General features: G+C 38.3%; 1 long non-coding RNA gene across 1 annotated transcript; it reads left to right on the top strand.

Annotated features, from left to right (window-relative positions):
* Window positions 1-289: 289 nt before the first annotated feature.
* Window positions 290-7,334, top strand: LOC131896026 (uncharacterized). The gene is made up of 3 exons (XR_009375346.1): window positions 290-399; window positions 5,187-5,274; window positions 6,544-7,334. It is a non-coding gene; the product is annotated as an uncharacterized LOC131896026 (long non-coding RNA).
* Window positions 7,335-10,282: the final 2,948 nt, after the last annotated feature.

Below are 10,282 nucleotides of genomic sequence, written 5' to 3'. Positions count from 1 at the left end.
AATATCTTTCTCTTCTGTATCTAATTAATGTTTTCCCAATTCTTCTTATATGCTTATTTTTCTTTTTCTCCAATTCTGTCTTATAAATGTACATTTTGAATGACTGTCAAGATATATGGTTCTAATTCTACATCAAATATTTTGGTTCAGGCCTGTACTACCTGATGGTCATCATCTTCTACCATAATTCAATAGTCTGTCTGAGTTATTCCATTGCATATACAGGTTGTATCTCATCTCCTTTTTCCTGTCAAGAAATACCTACTAGAGTACTTAACAGTTTCTTACAGTCAATCACACAATATAATTTATGAAGACATATTTTGATGTCCTGTCACAGGATGAATGGGTCATCAGGTTCTGATGCAAAGTGAACTGGACAAGCAGAAAGTCCCTGAGGTAGGAAAACACTTGTAATGAATGAAGATGAGGAACAGTATTGTGTGGCCAGGAAAACTGACAAGTCAAGAGCATGTGTACCACAAAAATTAGTAGTAAAGAATCACTGAACAAAAAGACCACATGAAAAATTAAGAGATGTCCTTAAGTAAGTGATCAATTTATAATTTTGTTAGTATCCTGCTCATACTTGTCTATGTTCTGGTCACATTGTGAAAAATAAAATAAAATTTATTCCCTAATTTAGCAGTTATTTTTTGAGAACACTAGTATCAACCTCATCCTCTCCTATCATAACGTACTTCTCGGTTGAGGTTATAAGGACACAACAGCTGAGCCTATGGGAAGTCTTACACTTATTCTAGAATAATATTGTGGTTGAAGGAGACTAAGAGAAAATAGGCTTTTCTTGAAATATGCAGTCTGATTCTTCTTCCCCATTCTTTTCTTATTCTTTTCTTTTCATCATTACTAGTACCAGCATCAGCTCCTGGTCTCCAGAGCAACAAAAAGCAGGGCACCCACCAGATGTATGTCTATTACTATCTGTGGTCAGACCTCTACCTTTCCTCACTAGGAGCCAACATGTAGAGAAAAACATGTGTACAAGTCTACCCTTTACAATGCCAATCAAAAGATAGACTTACATTTGAAATTGTGCCATTGAATTTGAAGAAAATTATATACATACTTGTATTAGTTTTACTTCCTGTTGCAATGGAATATCCCAGAAAAATATCCATGTATAGGAGAAAGGATTTATATGACTCATAATTCTAGGTTGTAGTCTATCATGGCAGGAAAGTCAAGGCACTAGGAACTTAAAACACCCAGTCACATCACATGTACAATGAAGAGCAAAGAGCGATGGATTGAGACACCTCTTCTCATTTTCTCAACTCTTATACATTCCCAAATCTCCTGCTCAAGGGATGGTATCACTTCTAATAACTGTATCTCCACATCTCAGTATAATGAAGGTATTCCCCGTAGTTACACACACAGGCCAATCTGGTCCTGACAATCCCTCAGTGAGACTCTCTAACAGGTGACTCTAAAGTGTGCCAAGTTGACGGTTAACACTAACCATCAAAATATTTATGAAGAAAATACTAGAAATGTAAAAAGTGAGGTTACTAATAACTTTATAAACTGTCAGATGGCCCTGTGACTGCTTGGAAGGCTTACCTAAAGAAAAATACTTCTTTTCCAGTAGCTAGATGAAGGAGACTTTGAGATCTGTTAAACGTTGTGCATTGAATGGTGAGTAGGAATTAGAGAGAGAGGCGGTGACCAGGTATACTAGACAGGTAGAATACCAAGGGACAAGCACAAAGTAGCCAGAATCCTGAACAGTTTATGGTACACAGAAGACAGTAAAGTTTAACTGTGTGAAGATTACATGAATGGGGATACAGATCCAAGGTTTTGAAGATTATGGTGTTTCTGAGTTAGAAAGAACAAAAGATATTAAATTCCCTATCAGCATGGATATGAGGACAATGTGTAAAATAAACACCACTGGCCGGGTGGCGGTGGCAAATGCCTTTAATCCCAGCACTCAGGAAGCAGAGCCAGGCGATTTTTTGAATTCGAGGCCAGCCTGGTCTACAGAGCAAGACTCAGGACAGGCACCAAAACTACACAGAGAAACCCTGTCTTGAATAACCAAAAAAAATTAAAATAAATAAATAGATAAGCACCACTGGGCAGTGACCATAATTATATAGTCAGGAAACCAGAGAAAAAATACAGATAAACAGAAGTGCTAAACAGATAAAAGTGAATATGGACATTTTTTCCCTTTTTTTGTGAGGGCCTAAGGTATTGCATTGTAAACCAAGTCATCATGGTGGGCAAGGAATAGGGGGAAGTGGCATGAAGATTGGAATGTAAATTTGAAATCCTGGGAGGAGTGTTGTATTTTTATTTAGCAAGATAAAGTCAAGGAGAGAAGAGTCTGTAGGTAAAATTCCATATTCACTTTAAAATGTAATGGGAAAGTATGTAAAACACTCCACTTAAGAGCTCTTACAAGAAGTGAGAAATGTAGAGATGTAGTTAGGAGAGAGCACGTTATTTAAATTTGTTTCCACAGAGGTGAGTTTTAAAGCCATAAGACTGGATTGCGTTTTCATGTAGTTATGGAGCAAAGACTAAAATGGTAAGATTCATAATTAGGAAATACACACTTTAAACTGTAGGAAGATTAAGAGCAAAAAAAGGATGAAGAGAATAGAACTCTGAGTGACAGAGAAAAAAATGAATAAAGATCATGATTGGAGACAGAAATATGATAGATGATAAACTGATAGAAAATTAATAAATAATAAATGATAGAGGAATATATGCATACTAGAAAAGAAAAACTAGATAATCATTGTTTGATAGGTGATGTATGGATATATAAGTAGACAGTTGGTAGATAGATGGAACATGGATAGATAATAGAAGGAAGATATTTAATAGGCACAGTTAGATTGTTACCTGTGGACATGATAGGTGACAGATGGATACATGGATGGAGGGAGGGACATATGGGTGGAAAAATAAATGGATTGAAAGATGAGAAGGAATGGGTAGAAGGAGGCATGGATGGAAGGGTGGATGGATGGATGGATGGATGGATGGATGGATGGATGGAGAGATAGGTTGTAGATGGATGATAGATGGGTAGATTCATGGATGGATAGATAAACAGGGGATAGACGGATAGATAGATAGATAGATACTTGATAGATTAAGTTTAGATATCCTAGAATTAGAGAACAGAGAAATTTATTTGTACATCTACAATAGCCTTCTAAAATAAAACATGTGTGAATAGAGTCATGGGAACAGAAGTTATACTATGAAATTGAGCAGTTGAAGGCAACAACCCACATGACAGCTGATCTGCACAGGAAAGACAGTGTGGAGACAGAAAAATCCAGGGACGAAGAACCTGTGGATTCACTCAGTAGGGGCAGCTCCATTGATCAGAGTCTCCTTATCTTCCTTTTCTCAAAGCAGGAGATGAGAATAATATGTACAAATAAATCATTTGTGGTGTATGTTTCAACAGTTAATCTAATTGAATCTCTGCATGGGCAGAGAGAGAGCAGTGGTGAGGAGGATGGTAAAGAGAATGGTAAAAATTGCAACAGTTAGCAGATCACCTACCTGCTCCAGGCACTGAGGGACTTATTTATATATGTTATTTGCATGTCCTCCTTGCAGAAAAGAAAGGATGCTACGTCACTTAAAAAAAAAAAAAAAGCTTTCACTTGGTGGGAAGATCTCCCTTTGAGCTCATTAGTCTTAGACAAGCATGACACTGTAGTAGCACTATTTAGCCTTTCCCATCTTCAAAGCTCTTGGCAAATATTAGCCAATTAGTTCTTCAAACACTTAGAAAAGTTTTCTAAGTATGTATTATTGTTCATATCACCTTGTCAGGAATGGAGGCCAGCTACCTATATAATCTATCAAGGAAGCAGAGGGTGTCATTGGCAAAAGCAAGACACTGTCTCTTAAATACCTGGTTCAGTCCTGTCATTTGCCTCAGAATCACGTGTCTTCCCTTCTACAAGAGGTATGACCTGTGAGATAGGTAGCTGAATGTTAGAACATCCCAATATTCTAATGGTGTGGTCATTTATTGCATTAGCCTTTGCAGTCTCCCACCAACTCCTCATCCATAGTCATGTTAAGTATGTTCAGACAGAAAAACCTTCATCTTAAAATTCCTGAGATTGCCTTCCAAGTAAGTGCCCTGCCATTACTGATGAGGTCTTATCTCCACCACTTTTATCTCAATGTTTGGTTCACTAAATATTCAGTGAGGTAGAATTATATAGGAAAAAAAAATCCCTGCAGCTCTCAATCTAGTAAGTACCCTTCACTTTGAACTGTCATATATTATACTTAAATTGCAGTAAAACTTCACATATAACTTTCAGGACGTATTCAATCATATTTTGCAGCAAGATTAACTGTCTTTCTAAATTCTCTCAAATTGGTTGCAAACTTTCTATTTTCATGTTCCTGCTGTGATGAAGAATTATAAATATTGAATATAAAATAAGGCAACTACAAAACAAATACAAAATATCAAAAGGCGCTACTACCACCACTACCAGCAAAACCACACAACTAGAAACACAGGGACCACTATTCCACAAAACTATTTCTACAACACACAGCACCTGTGTGAGTTCCCCAGCATCAGGAAAGAATAGCATGAGATCTCTTACTCTTGGACATGTTGTCAAGTGTCTCCATTCCCCTACTATCCCTGTCCTACTCTCTACTCCCAGTGTTCCTCTTGCTGGATGCCTCTCTTTTCTGGATTTTTTTTTGTTTGGTGCTGGGATTTTTGTTAATTTGTTTTTTCCTACTCATTTCATTTACTGCTTTGTTATCTTCACGTCGATCCATTCCTTTTCCTCTATGAGACCACGGCCGACCAGTCTCCTAAGGAAACTGAATCTCTTCTGCCTGCAGCTCCAGTTGGGACCGAGTATTAGTGATTCTAACATCAATTCACAACTCTGCAGACAGGATCTTCACTGAGCCAGCTGTGTGCTCACACCAAAAGATGACTTTCCTTTTGCCTTTGATTTTCTGATACGTTTCTTCTGTCAGCAACTGTTTGCTGAGGGTCTGTGGAGAAGCATGTCCATTCTGTGAGTGATCATTATTTGGACAGGCAGATCATACCATTGTCTTATTAGCCAGATAGTTATGTATGTTCTCCTAACCCTCCACTCATGTAACTTGATTCTCTTTTGTTCATGCTGGGACAGGTCTTGAGATGCTGCTCAAGGAGACATGTTTGTGCAGAACTTTACATTACAGCCATACTTGGAGATCTTGCATAATCCTCTGCATAAGGTATAGATCCCTGAGAAATGAGTGAACAATCCACTCATGGTGAGAAATCTACTGTGAAAGTGAAATATTTGCTTATGCTTTTTACTGGGAATTTAATAAAATAAAATATAGTAATATAGTTATATTTAGAGAATGCCTTGGAGAAAAGACATGTGTGTCCTAGGAAAAAAAACTTGAAAATCTTTTAAAATAGTTTGATGTATGCATTGCAGTTTGAATCTGGGTCCTCAATGACAGGATAGCCAACAGAGGTTACTGTATCTTATTTTGAGGAACCATAAGAAGATGGGGAAAAAATGATCTACCATGTTAAAACTTAAGTCTATTTCCTCTTCCCCTTTCCCGAATGCTTTGGTCTTGTAACACTGTATTTATTGGAACTGAACAGACCTTTCAAATATTCTGTTTCATTGCTGCTACAGGTATATAAGTGTGCTTATGAGTACAGTGGAAATATTCTGTCCGTTTCTTTAACACTAACTTGGAGGCCCTGGGAGCTGCTTCTGTGGGTTGCTGTTCTTGTTCCAGGGATGGCAGAGTGGACAGGGATTACATAGCTCAGTCTGAATCGCACTGTTTTGCTCTCATGCTGCCACACTGCCTTAATGCCATTTCTAACCTTTTTATCAACTGGGTTCTGCGGATTAGGATAAGTGATAACAATAGCTCACTGCTGCTGTGGGATGGTCTGTACGTCAAATGTGTTGCTGATTGGTCAGTAAATAAATCACTGATTGGCCATTGGCTAGGCAGGAAGTATAGGCGGGATAAGGAGAGGAATTCTGGGAAGTGGAAGGCTGAGTCAGAGAGACTGCCAGCCACCTCCATGACAAGCCGCATGGGAAGATCCCGGTAAGCCACGAGCCATGTGGCAAGGTATAGATTAATGAAAATGGATTAATTTAAGCTGTAAGAACAGTTAGCAAGAAGCCTGCCACGGCCATACAGTTTGTAAGCAATATAAGTCTCTATGTTTACTTGGTCGGGTCTGAGTGGCTGCGGGACGGGCGGGTGAGAGAGATTTGTCCTGACTGTGGGCCAGGCAGGAAAACTCTAGCAACACACTGCCTTCTGATTGACAGACTCTATGCTTGAAGAGCAATTGGGGCCTTATTAAGAGAAACCACACTGCCCTAATGGGGAGTAGATCACAGGCCACAGCTTTCTGTGTATGTCTCTCTGTGGGAGGGGACACGACCTTGCCTATCTTTTTTTGTTCCTGGGATCAGCTTAATGATAGACATCTTTTCTTTCTCTGAATTTTTACAGCAAGAGAAGAGGAAGGATTCAGAAAGGGGACCAGACCCATTTTCAGTTTCCCATGATATGGATGATGTGCACAGAAACTGTGTTCTAAAGGTTGTTTGGTTTGACGTTGATGACAAAGCCCTTTCCAGCATCAATCTTCCTATGTACAGTGGCCCTGGGGTTCTGTTTTCATCCTTGGAAGGGCAGTGTGTACTCATGGACCCTGAATCTCCTTGCACTGCCCCACCCCCAAGATTTTCTCCAGCCTTCCCTTTCATGAATCAGAGTTGGTTCCTCCTTTCATGTTCACATATTTTAGTTCTTCAGACATAGTTCAAATTCTACATTCTCTCTGAAGCAAGCCTCACCCACCCTGACTCAGGCTTTGCCTCCCTTTGAACTTCTGTCTATTTCTCAATACCTAGTGTAGACATGGAAACTTACTATGCCATGTTGACTTATTTATAGCTCAAGATGCAGACCTGACCTTGTTATATTTTATTTGTTCTTTCCATCCCTATTTTCTCTTTCATCTTCCCCATAATTACCCAACTTTATGTGCTTCATGCATCTATAACCTTAAAATGTATGCATCCACTGAGTTGTAGGATGTAATTTGTGCCTATATGAGATTTATTTTTAATCGCATAAAATCTGTTGCACAAGAGTTGTTAGTTTGTTTCTTACACAATAGTCAACATTAAGCCATTAGAAAAAAAAATAAAAAATATACCCAACTATGAGTAAAGAAACCATACTGGCAAACCAGAAACCCCAGATTCGTTTTCAGAGCTGTGGTAGAGCCAGCGTGCGACAAGAAATCAATTAATCTAAATACTGTCTTTTGATGTGCGGTTCTTGTCTGAAACATCAAGCAAATACATAGTAAATAGATGGCCTTTGGTTTAAAAAGGTCAGTTAGATAAAACTCTTCTAATGAAGAATTGAGTGTGCTGTCCTTTGGACCCACTCTAAATAAAGATGAGAATTACCACCCAGCTCCAAACTTTGTCTTCTGAGCTTTTACACAGACAGGCATGTGCTTGTCTGTTCTTCATAGATGGAAACGCTAATTTCTGAGTCTCCCGACTCCACAAGTCTGAAACAAATATCACAGAAGTGATAATATCAGAGCTGAGCTGCTTTAAATAAGTACATCAGTTTCACCTCAAGTTAACAACAGGGCAGTATCCTTGTGACTTCTGCTCCTTGGGCACTTTTTCCTGAGTCAGCTTCTTCTCCCATTAAATGACGACCACCCTACTGTGTGTATCATACTTTAGTTGTCTGTGGCAAGAGTCCATATAATATAATTTCATCTTAATCCTTTACAAGATATACATTATTGTTACAAACTTGTGATTTTATAATAAAATCAGAATATTTTTTCCTCATGCAAAAGATTGTCAGGGGCTTCAGTCCCTGCACTACTTTGCTCAACAAATCAGTTAGCTTAGAGTTAGGGGTAGGTGAGCTATGTGTAGGTCCAAACAGCACCAGTAATCCATAGTAAAAGCTTACAGTTTGTGAAACACTTAGTGATGATTTTTTTTTTTTTTTTTTTTTTGGTTTTTCGAGACAGGGTTTCTCTGTGTAGCTTTGTGCCTCTCCTGGAACTCACTTGGTAGCCCAGGCTGGCCTCGAACTCACAGAGATCTGCCTGGCTCTGCCTCCTGAGTGCTGGGATTAAAGGCGTGCGCCACCACCGCCCGGCCTAGTGATGATTTTATTCAGTACTATTTGGAAGTCTATGCAAAACATATGCACAGCACTGTGCTTAGAAACGTTGAGATTATAATTCTGTCAGCTGCGTTATTACAGTAGTCATACAAGGGTGGCCTGATGTGGCCAGAAATTACTCTCTGATTCAAAAAGTCCAGTGTAACTTGATCTACCCTATTGTTGGATCAGTGTTAGGTACAGGATTGTTTCTGTTTAATGCTTGGCTATATCATTGTACTAGTGTAGACAAATTACTTTTTATTTTCATTAGAAACAAGCCATTTTCTTTGCACATACAGACATTTTAATAAACAAATGTATCATGATGAATAAATGAAAATAATAGCAAAGAAAATTAGAGTCTTAACAATTTTTCTGAGTATCTCATTTGGCTGTATTTCTGTACCCATCCCCCTCAAAAAAATGGGAGCAAGACTTCATGTTTCTAAGAATTCATTTATTAAAAAAAAAAAATCACATGTCATTTGAGGCTGAAATAGTTCTGTGTTTGGCTTATTAACATATTGTATCTTTGGCTGAATCTTATTTTTACAAAATATCTGAACTGTATTTGCTTCATTTCTGAGTGCAACGTGAACAACAGCAGGTTCGCTTATCCAGGAGTGTGTAAACGTGATCCTCTTCCTGCTGTCAATGCGGAGGAACGGCATGGAGCAGTGTCTGTGGCCTCTGCCACACAGCACCATTCATCTGTCAAACTCTTTCATTTGAAAATAATGAGCAGTGAAGAGTTTGAAAGACTAAATCTATTAAGAATATTTATGCAGGAGAGCTATCACTAAACACCTCCATTCACTCATATAATGAGATTGGCATCCTGATAAAATTCTTGCCTTGTAAGATAATGATCTTATGGCTTTTTCTGGCTCTTCAAACAAAGATAATTGGGTTAATCTCTGCAGGAAGTCCATCTGTTACCAGTAAGCCATTTTCATTGTGGATGACTTTATTTTAAAAACACGGAAAAAGGTCTTGCCACTTACTTCCTGATCCTTGGAATGAGAAGGATGGAAGTCAAAATCCAAAACATAGGTTCCTGAAAAATATGACTCCTATGGTGAATTCCCAGTGTGCAAAGAGTGATACTGGCAATAGCTAAGCTTTATGTTTGTAGAAGGCTTTTCATTAAGAATTCATATATGAAGTTTCTGGCATTAATCATCATTAATAATTATGTTTCTGAAACAAAGACAGAAAAATATTAATATTGCACAGTAGCATGGTACTTTATACAGACAAAGCCGTATAGTTAGGGGTGCAAGTGTTGCACAGGCAGCTCCAGCTTATAGTGATACATGTGTGTTGACTCTAGCATGTACAGCATCACATTGTGCATGCTCTGATTACTCCCTGTGTAAGACTCCAATCTGCTAACTTAATTTTGCTCATTTGTTGAAGAAAAATTTAACCCTCCTCTTTTACAGCCCACAATTAGAAGCTGCATTGCATATTAGGTGCTTAAAATATTTTAAATTATATTTTTATGAAAAATTGATTACTTAATATTTATTCCAGATAAGAAATTATTCTTTTGTCTAGGCAGATAGCTCAGTGGGTAATAAAGCTGACTGAGAAAACATGTGGATCTGAGTTCAGGTACCCAGAACCCATGTAAACCCTTATGTGATAGTACAGAAATTCATAACCGTAATGTTACTGTGGCTAGGTGGGAGGGGGAGGCAGGATAGCCCTTGGGAGCTCATATACTAGCTAGCTTGGTTTGTTAATTTTGTTGTTTAATCACCAATAAACAATCTTGTTTCAACCAAAGGTGGAAGGGGAGGACTAAGATCCAGGTTATCTGCAGAATTCTAAACATACACTATGGCATGAGTGTGCCGGCACATACACACACAAGAAAGATGCTCACAAATACATGCATCATACACACACATGTCATGGACACACATGACACAAGCATACTTATATGGTATGCATTCACATCATATACGTAACGCTATACACTTGACATACACACTCAAATACACACAAACAGATATTTTTAATGAAATAATTA

The sequence above is a fragment of the Peromyscus eremicus genome, chromosome 19 (assembly GCF_949786415.1).
Source record: "Peromyscus eremicus chromosome 19, PerEre_H2_v1, whole genome shotgun sequence".
NCBI lineage: Eukaryota > Metazoa > Chordata > Mammalia > Rodentia > Cricetidae > Peromyscus > Peromyscus eremicus.
Note: the sequence above shows the minus strand (reverse complement) of the source record. Positions and strands in the feature narration are given on the sequence as shown.